Source organism: Papaver somniferum, chromosome 5 (assembly GCF_003573695.1).
Source record: "Papaver somniferum cultivar HN1 chromosome 5, ASM357369v1, whole genome shotgun sequence".
NCBI lineage: Eukaryota > Viridiplantae > Streptophyta > Magnoliopsida > Ranunculales > Papaveraceae > Papaver > Papaver somniferum.
Window position 1 is genome coordinate 121,409,210 of NC_039362.1, and position 11,601 is coordinate 121,420,810.

At 36.9% G+C, this 11,601-nt stretch overlaps 1 long non-coding RNA gene across 2 annotated transcripts; it reads left to right on the forward strand.

Annotated features, from left to right (window-relative positions):
- The first annotated feature begins 7,134 nt into the window (after positions 1 to 7,134).
- On the forward strand, positions 7,135 to 10,466 carry LOC113277746. 2 transcript variants are annotated; one of them, XR_003325122.1, is made up of 8 exons: positions 7,135 to 7,409; positions 7,942 to 8,127; positions 8,234 to 8,465; positions 8,754 to 8,853; positions 8,930 to 9,077; positions 9,163 to 9,301; positions 9,407 to 9,539; positions 9,939 to 10,466. It is a non-coding gene; the product is annotated as an uncharacterized LOC113277746 (long non-coding RNA). The 2 variants fall into 2 exon arrangements; XR_003325123.1 differs by having other exon boundaries at positions 8,930 to 9,072.
- Positions 10,467 to 11,601: the final 1,135 nt, after the last annotated feature.

Here is an 11,601-nt window from a genome sequence, read left to right on the forward strand (position 1 = left end):
TATGTCCTAATTAAATATACTAATGTAAATATTTTTAGTTGTAAAATTCTAAAAAACAATTGTTGATATGGAAGTAATTTGGTAATACAATTTGATGGATTATCCTACCATTTTCGTGATAATTTTTCTGTTCTAGCAATTTTAGAGAAAATTCTTGTCACTTCAATTTTTCTCTAGGGACATAATTAATGACACTTCCAGTGTTCACATTGTTGAACAATAGAAATAAGATCTCTAATAAAATGATGAATTCTTAGTTGATATTAAATTGTCATTTACGTATAGTGAAAAGGAGAGGTTGCCAAGTACATCGCCAATTTTTTTGTTCGGCAACATGTATGGATAAAACCTAATACAATTACAAGTAGGTCAATTCAAAGACCCTTGAAATAAGATTGTATACAAAACTTTTCTCTTTTTCTTCCACAATCAATATGTTTAGCCTAAAGGTCCTTAAACCTGATTGTGTAAAAGAGCTCTTGGACAAACTCAAAAATCAATATCCAACATCAATATAGTCCTATATGAATTAAGAGGATCTAAATCTACCAAGTATGAAACATGCAAACTTTCTTTCAAGATGTGAATTCAATAAGAACGAGTCTTGTGTTTTTATCTCAATTAATGTGGAAAAGAAAAAACACAAGACACCAAAAATTTTGTTAACTAGGAAAACTGTACCTGCAGAAAAACCCCGGGAGCTGTATTAAACTGCTATAGACATTATCCTACTATCAGATTTCAAACTGGTGGTGAAGTTGAGACCGAATTAACCCTCTAAGCAATTCAGCCGCAGTCGTGTTCCTTACGCCTCTTGAATCTCGCAAGATTCTGCGCACTTGATTTCCTTAGCTGACGTCCTTTACATCCTAAGAGTTGATTCAACCTCAGTGGAGACTTTGGATACCTTTCTGCCTCTAACAAACAAGTTTATTTGATTTTTCTATCTAGGTTTCGAAATCTGTTTTCAGTAGACAAAGTCCAGCAAACCTCACGAATCAAGAACACTTACACTTAGTTAGCAGAGAAGCCTGGATTACAAGCCACCTCTCAAGAACAATCCAAACAAATCAAGGAAGAGTTTAGATATCTATCGTGAGAAATTGTTTTTATCTATCCCGTTCCTGATCTAAGATTACTAAAACCTCAAATATCAATAAAAACAAGATCTGGATACACGAACTATCATGAAAAGATAGACCGACCGGGCTTCACGAATCCCGAAGTGAAGACTTCAAATTCGTAACTAATTATGTTTTACAGAGGAAATCTAGGTTATAGAGGATGACTCTAGCTTTGCAACTAGGACACTGAGTGCCGATAATTAAGAAATCATGTTACAAAAGTCTCTCTACTTATAGATTGTCAAGGCTGTAGGTAGCTTTGAATTCAAGCTAAGATAACTTGAAATCCAAGCAAAAACTTTCCCAGTCGAGATGAAATTCTAATTAGGAATTCATGTAAGCATTTGCAAAATTCGCCTTGAAATTACACAGAAGAATATGCATTATGGTTCAGGGTTATAGAGCCGTGCACAATGAGGTTCATAGTGTCTCAATAGCCTTTGAACTTACAAGTGAAAACGCGGAGGTACCAAAATACACCACCAACTTTTTCTTAGGCAACCTGTATGGAAAGACTCAAATATCATTTCGAGAGCTCAACTTAATGAATCTCAATCAAGAAATAATATTTAGAGTTATATCTCTATCTCTTAGAGTCATAATGTTTACAAAGGCAAGTCCGTGAACCTGATTTCCGGGTGAGAGTACTTGGTGATTCCAAAGATCAATTTCTAAGTATCAATCAAGTCGTATCCAACAAACAAGGATGGATGTATCTACTTTGAATAATTAACGCACAACCTGTGATATTTCAATTATAAAGATAAACAATATAATGCGGAAAAAGAAATATCACTGACACCAAAAGTTTTGTTAATGGGGAAACCGCAAATGCAGAAAAACATCGGGACCTAGTCCAGATTGAACACCAAACTGCAATAAGCCACTACAGACACTAGCCTACTACCAATTAACTTCAGACTGGAATGTAGTTGAGAACGAATTAAACCATCACAACAATTCAGTTACAGTCGCGCTCCTTACGCCTCTTGAAGTCTTTATAGTCGTTAAACCCTAAAATGGTTTTAGGAAGAAGACGACTCTAGTTACAACAAGGACACACCAAGAAAAGTAATGTCAGGATTCAAAGATCTCATTTGCTTGAAGTTTCCCTTTTATAGATATTCAAAGTAAAGGTTGCTTTAGGTTTAAGCTAAGATAGCTTTGTAACCAAGCAAACAATATCCATTGTTAGATGAATCTTTGAATCTGATTTACATAACAAGATATACACTCTGGTTAGGGTGAACCGTAATTGAACCATGTATAAGACCACGCTCAAGCATGGTTAGCCTAAGTTATCCATCTGAACTATAAGCTTGAGCATTTTCATAAACACTTAAAACTTAACTCGAAACACAATCAAGTGATCAAATATGTCTATGGTGTTTTTAGAGATTATTCAATGGAAAATTATCTTGGAGAAATAATTTATGTACATATGAATTTAATCAACATGGTAAGTAGGTGTACAAGGTACTATTACTTAACCTGTTCGTGAACAGTTATGTCACGGTACGTGTACCGATATGTAAACCTTAAGATATAACTGAGTTTCAAAGTTCACATAACGTTTTCGGTATGCGTACTGGTACGGATACCATTTAAACATAACGAGTTCCGGAGTCCACGGAACTTTTGTGGTACTTTTACTGGTATGGATACCATTTAAGCCACGTTCCGGAGTCCACAGAACCTTTCTGGTACGTGTAAAACATATGTATGAGTTGTTGACAAAGGCTCTTCCATTGAAACTAATAAACTCCTTTGTCTAGTTAGATCAATCTGAAAAAACGGGGGTCTAACAACCACACCCAATATTTCGTTTAGGAAATCTGTATAGACTAACTCAAATATATTTCCAAGAGAATCAACTAGACAATCAGAAGCAATCAAGGAAAATATATCCAAGAGTTATATCTCAATTTCTCAAATCAATCTGCAATCGAACAGATAAAAATCTATGAGCCCGATTAATATGAGAAATAACTTGGATGGTACCAAAGAACAATGTTCAAGCGTCAATCAATTTATATCAACAACCAAAGGTTGGATTATCTAATTGATTGAACTATGCACAACCTGTGATATTTCAATTATATAAAAATATAATGCGGAAAAGAAATAACACAGACACCAGAAATTTTGTTAACGAGGAAACCACAAATGCAGAAAAACCCTGGGACCTGGTCTAGATTTGAACACCACACTGTATTAAGCCGTTACAGACTCTATCCTGCTACAAGTTAACTTCGGACTGGAATGTAGTTGAGCCCTAACCAATCTCACACTGATTAAGGTACGGTCACGTTCCTCACGCCTCTTCAACCACGCCGGATTCTGCGCACTTGATTCCCTTAGCTGATCTCACCCAAAACTAAGAGTTGCTACGGCCCAAAGTCGAAGACTTGATAAACAAATTTGTCTCGCACAGAAAAGTCTATTGAATAGATAAATCTGTCTCCCACAAAAATACTTACGAGTTTTTGTTCCGTTTTTTGATAAATAAAGGTGAATAGGAACCAATTGATACACCATACTTATATTCCCTAAGAAAAACCTAGTAATATCAATCACCTCACAATAATCTTAATCGTATGGAAGCAAAACAAGATATTGTGAAATCACAAACGATGAGACGAAGATGTTTGTGACTACTTTTTATCTTACCTATCGGAGATTAAATCTCGAAAAAATCTTAGAGAAGATAGTACTCAATCCGATAGAACAAAGTAAGATCATAACACGCAACTACAGAGAAAATAGTTCGGCCTGGCTTCAGAATCCCAATGAAGTCTTTAAGTCGTTAACCTATAATGGTTTTAGGAAAAACCTACGTTAAAGGAGAATCGACCCTACTCACAACTAGTATCACACAGGAGGTGTGGGGATTAGGCTTCCCAGTTGCTAGAGGTATCCCTTATATAGTCTTCAAATCAGGGTTTGCAATCAATGCTACCCTGGTAACAAAGCATTCAATATTCACCGTTAGGTGAAACCTGATTAGAGTCAAGCTAATATCTTTCAATCGTTAGATAGAACTTGGCTTATTATACACAAATGAAATGTGACTTCATTTAGATATGAGTAACCATACCCAAACGTTTGCACATAGTTGGCTCAACAATAGTTAACCGAAGTTAGCTATATGAACACTTTCGTATCAACCTAATTCATCTTAATCACAACTAGTTTAAATGACTCAAATGAAACTAGTTATGGAGTTTTTCAATTGTTTATATTCGCATAGAAGTATACAAGACACAATTGAAGTAAAATCGATTTTGATTCACTTGAATCAATTCATGAACATTATAGCCACGGTTTGCAAAAGATTGTATTCCTTAATATATAAATGTATTTGTTCATGAACAAACCGATTTTAGAACTTAACCCACTCAAGTGTGCAAACGGGTACGCATACTTAGAGTTCCGGACTTGGTCTGGGTTCGCCAGTATGCGAACGGGTACGCATACTGTCGTAGGTGACCAAACTCAGTTGAATTCACTTTTTCAGCCGGTACGCATACGGGTATGCATACTAAGTTCTCGGACTTCAACTATCAAACCAGTATGCATACGGGTATGCATACTATTGTTCCCGGACTTTGAATAACTTGCAACAGTTAGCATACAAGTACGCATACTATGTTATATCCAATCAATGGTTAATAGTTCTAAAATCCATATTAATCATTGAAACATTCTTGGAAGACGAGAATAGTTGTCTCACACAAACTAATAGCTTCAAAGAAATTTTCAAGTGATCAATAGATCAATACGAAACATTCCGAGTCTACATCAAATGACTGTCTCACACAAATCATGTAATATGTTACTAGGCGATTTTCACATGATCATATTTTGACTTTGTTCAAGAATAAAGATGAACTTGATTAAGGAGAAAGCTTACCAACACATATTTCGAGAAATATGTAAGCGAGTTAAACTCAGCTCAAAATATCAAATGTGTATAATATAAAGTCTATATAGCTATACGACTTTTGTCTGAATAGGAGATAGAATAGACTTCTGAGTGATAGATGAGTTCAAGTCTCCACATACCTTTTGTTGATGAAGTTCTACTGGCTCCCCTTAGTAGTTATTCGTATTCAATCGATGAACGTCGTGAAGTCTAAAGCTCAACTACACATTTTATCCTAATCCGAGACATAGCTATAAGTAGACTAGAAATCAAGACTTATAGTTTTGGTAACTAAACTTGACAAACAAACTTGAGATAACAACGCTTGCGAGTTCGACCGAGAAGTGCTCTAACACAATCTAAAACTTGATTACCGAAATAACCAATTTCTAGATTCGCAATCAATCAATATAGAACTTAAAGAGTAATTATAAAGCGATACCAATCTTACACAACTAGACAATCAAGTCTATCAAAGATAAACACGGTTCTAGTTGGATCCCAGCCTATCAAGGTTTGTGAACTATATTCACAAGATACGAAAACTAATAAGAAAATATTCTTCGTCTTCAAATCTTCGATTGCCTTCAATAACCTGCACAACGCAACTTGAATCCTCTTGTGATCAATCGCACATAGAACGGAGACTGTTAACAATGGATTATCACAAAATGTCTTTGGATCCACAAATGGTTCTAAAAATCCCGTCAATACTTTGATTTAGTTTGAGTGACCCTTATATCAAAAGAGAAGACTCTCAAGAATAATCAAACTAGGTGCAATCAAAGTTTCAACAATTCTTAGTCAATCAAAACAATCGAAAACTAAAATAACAATGCAATTATCTAGTTTCCCAACAACGGTAGTCGTAGAGATTCTTGATCCCATAGAAGTCTTTAAACGAGCGGTCGTAAGAGATTTCGCCTAATTAGGGTACTTTCCTCTCCGGATAGACGGCTCCACCAGAAACAACAAGAATGAAGTTTTCCTGGCTCTTAGGATAGTTTTCAAGAAATGCAAAATCAAGTATTTATATACCAAGGTTGTTTGGACACCAAGGAAATTCCAAAACCGAAAATATTCTCAAGATATGCATTAAAATACCTAATTTCGGTTTTCCTATTTCCAATTAAATACCAAAACATATTTCCGAAATCTCCCTTAGAAAACTTCTGTTATTAATGTAACACATTAACTAATAATATTTTGCAAAGATTATGCTTTAATTGATGATAATTAAAACATATATTATGAAAATCATAATTAAATATTTTTCAGTGTTTCGGTATGGGATCACCTTGATCATCAAGGAATATCTTTGAAGAATTAATGATAAGAGTTATGTACATGCTCAAATTATGTCGACATATAGAAGTTTCTCTCATCAAACCCTAATTCCAAGATCACACAAAACGTAAAGAGATATGTGAATATTGGAAACTCGGTTTTGCTCCTTGGGATCGGTTATACAATGACTCACAATTTAAGTTGTGACCGGTTATACCATGCTTCCCAAAATAGGCTGTGACCGGTTACACCATGCTTCCTAAAGGTAGCATGTAATCTGTTACACCTTACTTCCTAAGTTAGCTTGCGATCGTTTACACCTTGCTTCTAAAAGTAGCTTGTGACCGATTACAACTAACTTCCAATGTAGCTTGTGACCGGTTACACCTTGCTTCACAAAGTAGCTTGTGACCGATTACAACATGCTACATATTATAAGCTATGACCGGTTATACCTCAATTCTCAACATAAGTTAAGATAGGTTCTACCTTGTCTTCTTGCATTGGTCATCCAAATGATATTCAATAAAGAACCAGACCAATCATGATTTCCCTTTCGATTATGAAAAAAGTTCATACATCTACTTCCTTAAATTAATGTAATAATACATAATTTTCTAGGATGAAATCACACATGTATGTTACACATAATCAATTAACTAAATACAAAGATTATGTTGATGTCGTAATTACGAAGTTCCAAAAGATAAGCGTTTATACTTCCAGATTCAATAAATTTCTTGACACTTTGATCACAATGATATGACCAAGTCTAATCACTAGAGTCTATTCATAAATCCCATAATTTGTAGTTCAATCTCTTTCTTTCGTTATCCATTAATTCCATTTTTTTCATTAACATTTCATAGTCGTTCCATAATCCCATTCAACCAATTTCAGAATTTCTGAAATCGGGAACGACTCTAGGTTTTCCCTAATGATGAGATTTCCGCTCGGATTGATTTATCAGTGAAATTACACCAAAATAAACGCATGCCACGGATTTAATTGCCTTCTGCCTCTATAAATTGTCATTGAAATATAGAACAACATCAGTCTCACCGATTCAACATGTAAGTTTTGCATTCTCTCTTCCTTCCGTTTATATTTTCTATCAAAGGCTGATGCCTGTCAATTCATCCAACATTGATGAACAAAAACAGTTTTCCCTTTTTGCATTAGGGTTTTTACTTATGTTTAGTGCTATCGATTAACAAAAATAGTTTTGTCTATTAGCTACACGTTCCATATCTGTAAATCCTTGTCAACTGCTCTGTTTAATTTTGGTTTCAACTTCCCTTTTTTTAGTTATGTCTTGATTCGACATCCATTAACAAGGTCACTTCTTCTTTTTCTTTGAAAATTTTTAAAAAAAAAAGAGAGGAGGGGTTTGATTGTTTTAGTAAATTATGGTTCCCAGTTTCATAGTCATAATATTAATTCTGAATTTATAGTACTACGTGTTCATAGGAAATTGATTCCACTAGATAAAGCAACTCAATCGAAAAGTATTATCGGCCAATTCCGTGATAATGTTCGGTCATACTGTTTTGATCAATCATAATTTTTGATTTGACTTCTGATATTTGGTTTAAATGCCTGTAGCTACCCAAACAAAGAAATAAATGACATCACAGGTTACCTGCAAACTTCAAAAGGTAGGATCCTGAGCCTCAAATGACACACTCAAGAGCTTACAATCGCTTGACGAAGGAAAAACAAGCATCACCGTGTTTACCAGGAAATGGGAAGAGTTGGACTTCATGTCAACCAACGACGTTACCAGCATTGGTATGATTATTTTTGACGAGCATGTAACAATCTAGAGTAAATGGACACCTAAATTAAAATACATCAATAAAAAAGTTGGGATGTGCTAAAAGGTTCATTGGTACAGGGAGAAGAGTCGCATGCCGTCATACGCAAGAATCTTATTTGGAAGTTTGATAAGCAGATTCGGGAGGTGTGTCTGTACTCTATAGAGAAACTACACTTGACCATTGCTAAACCCAAGATCCGTCCTGCGCACAATGAGAAACGGGGATTCTTCCGGTGCACCACTTCCGTCACCGCTTTGGATGCCTATTCTGTGGCCATTATTCCCCACCTTCAGAACATACATCTTACAGGTAATATAAAACTGAATACTACCCGTATGTTGTTTCTTATGTTTTGACCATTTTGAACCTAATAACCATAATAGAAGTTCCAGACAGCATGATCGCACAGCCTGATTAGCATTACCACCAATAACATTCCAACTTTATAAATGCCTCCGAGAACCTTCTTCCAAATCAAAGCACAACTTTACAGTATTTGTACGAGTTATGATGTATTTTACGTGGCCCAAATTTTCTTCTGACTTCTGTGATACATCCATTTTGGGTATACTGACCTTTGCAACCTTTCTGATGCAGATGTGGTTGGTTTCTTGAAAACAGTCACCAACATCCAGTTGCTTCAAAGGTCCGGTGGGCAATCAAGACGAATGTGCGAGATCACAATTGAAAATCTTAGGTGAACGCACTTTAACTTACCATCACTGAATCTGTTAGTGCATATGCATAATCAAATTCCTTTTTTCCTGCAACAGGGGCACAACTATGAAAATTGCTCTATGGGGTTCTGCCGCCAACCAAGTAGGGAATGACCCAATTGATTGCGATTCCATCCCCCCGTCCTGTGTTGGTTGCCATTTGCTCCATTTTTTTTAAGAACTACCAAGGCATCCAAAGGGTCATGTAAATTAATTAATCCAAAAATTTTCACGTTGTTTACATGCTGCATCTTAAACAAAATCTCTAACTCTGATGCATGCTAATTCAGGGAGAATCACCCTATCTTCGACAAAGGCCACCAAATTGTACACGGATGCAGACATACCGGAAGTCACCCTATCTTCGACAAAGGCCACCAAATTGTACACGGATGCAGACATACCGGAAGTTGTTGAAATGCGAGAAAGGTTAGTAAATACCTCCTTAATATCATCTCTGTTTTCTACGAATCCTACTATATTTTCACTTAGTACCGTTTGAGGCTCATTTAACAATCATTGTATGATGTGTAGGTGCCCTTATGCTAGACCACCGCGCCATATTACAGTACCGATTAAGAAATGAAAAGTGCATATACATATCGATCCTGACAACATAAAAAAAATATCTCAGGTTCTCTGTGCCAAATCGGATCCAACCGGCCAGGTAATTTTTCCATTCCCGGGATAACCAGGTTCAGAGAAGTAAGCGAGTAAATTGAAAACGGTTCGAAATGTGTTCATAATGTCTATGTTGTTTTAATCATTTGTTTGTTCCGGATTTAGAATAATAATAGCTTATAAAAAAAAAGTATATGTAACATGACACCCTGCTCCGTTGTTTAAAATTAATAGTTTTCTGGACTTTGCGGTTTCACACTCTACTTTGTAGTCTTTAGTATAAGTCCTACTGAATAAATGAAATTTGAATCTCCCAAGTCATCGGACAACAACACATACACATTGTATATTGATTTGGTTTTAAAAGGAAAACTATATACAGATGTGTGCATACTTATATAAACCAATACTTCATTTTTGATTTATGTTCATTATTTATATGCAGGCCGTTAATGTGCTCATATGTAACGCCACCGCAACCCATGTGCTGATTGAAAATGGGTGGCACTATCTTGCATTCCCTCGGTGTAGCAAGAAGGTTATGGGTGATGATGGAGACCTTTGCATCAGAGACTACTGTTTTGCGGTAAAAACTGATTCTGCTGGAAATAGTAAATTTGGGTGTGCCGCCGAGAAACAAATCTAAACCCTAAACAAATGCACACGGGAGTATTTTAGATTCGAGAGATCAATCTGTACAATTCTGGCCTAAACTAAGAAATGGCAGTTCCAACCTTGCTTCGGTCACAAAGTGAAGGAGAAGGGTTGATCTTAGGGAGGGAAGCGAATAAGGTGTTGAGATCAGAATGGTTAACTCTGAAGGTGTGATTGTTTTATGACTTGTATCAGAATGTGGAACTCGCTTGCGGAATACAAGCTATGAGTTCTTTGGTGTTTTTCTGGATACTTGTGTTGATAACCAATGTTGGTTGAAACAGGTTGGAAACCTATTTATATCAGTCATAGTTGCGCGCACCCTGATCTCATAGGAAGTGGAAGTAGTTGAGTGATGGAGAAGTGGGATCGTGTGAAAACCACGTCTTACTATGAGGGAAGACGGGTCAGTTTACACCCACTACTTCTCTGCTGCCACTAATTGTTCTCCTTTCTTGACGCTTTCTCATAATGGGCGTGTTGCACGCCGCACGCTGTAAACCGCCAGACCAATATCGTGATGAGCATCCCCCAGTTTGTGACATGTTTGATGTCTCTAGTATTTTCGTGGAAAATATGCAGCAGGTTGCTGAGTGTGTCTTGTTTGCAAGACATAATTATTTTGACCAATCGCGCGCAAGCCAGGCGGCAGGCGGTCATATGTTACAAGTCAAATCATGAGACTTGCTGCAAGAAATAGCATGTAATGCTTTTAAGTCAAATATTAAATTATTTTTGAAATCGACATTTATAAAACATTGTTTGTAACCAATGCGTGTAAAGCATCGCTTTTAAACAAGCAACTCAAAATAATCGATGCTCGTGAAGCATCGTTGTGCAAGGCTTGTTTAAGTTAGTCATGAAGCCTAATGTCTTAAAAGGAGCGTGACCGGCCATTTTTGGGAAGCTGCCATGAGCCATTCACGCGCGCCAAAAGCAAGGAGAGTGACGGCTGGCGATCACGACGACATCTTATTGGTCGCCAAAAGTTAGATCTAGGCCGGTCAATTTGGCTAGCGAAGTTATATGACCGAGATGATTTGCGGAAGTTAATGGCTGTTGTTGAATTTATTAAAATTCCTAAGTACATCGCGACTTGCCACTTTCGGGCGACCGTTTGGGGGCCATATAGGCAAGCCGCGGCTTGGCCAATTGCAGCTTATGGAAGGGGGCTGGCCGGTGATCATGGCCACATCTTGTTGGCCGCCTAAAATAGGAGTTAGGCCTACCGATTCAACTGGCGAAGTTGGGTGGCCGAGATGATTTGCGGCAGTTAACGGTTGCCGTTGATTCCATTTAGGTTTTAAAAGCCGTGTGGCCAACCTATTTTGGGCCAACCTATGTTGGCGGCATGTTGTGGACCATTCGACCGGCCAGCGCTATAGTCGGGCCATTAGTGAGCGTATTCGCGCCTTGTCCGTCGATTGGAATCGAATCTAGGCCGGAAATTCGGC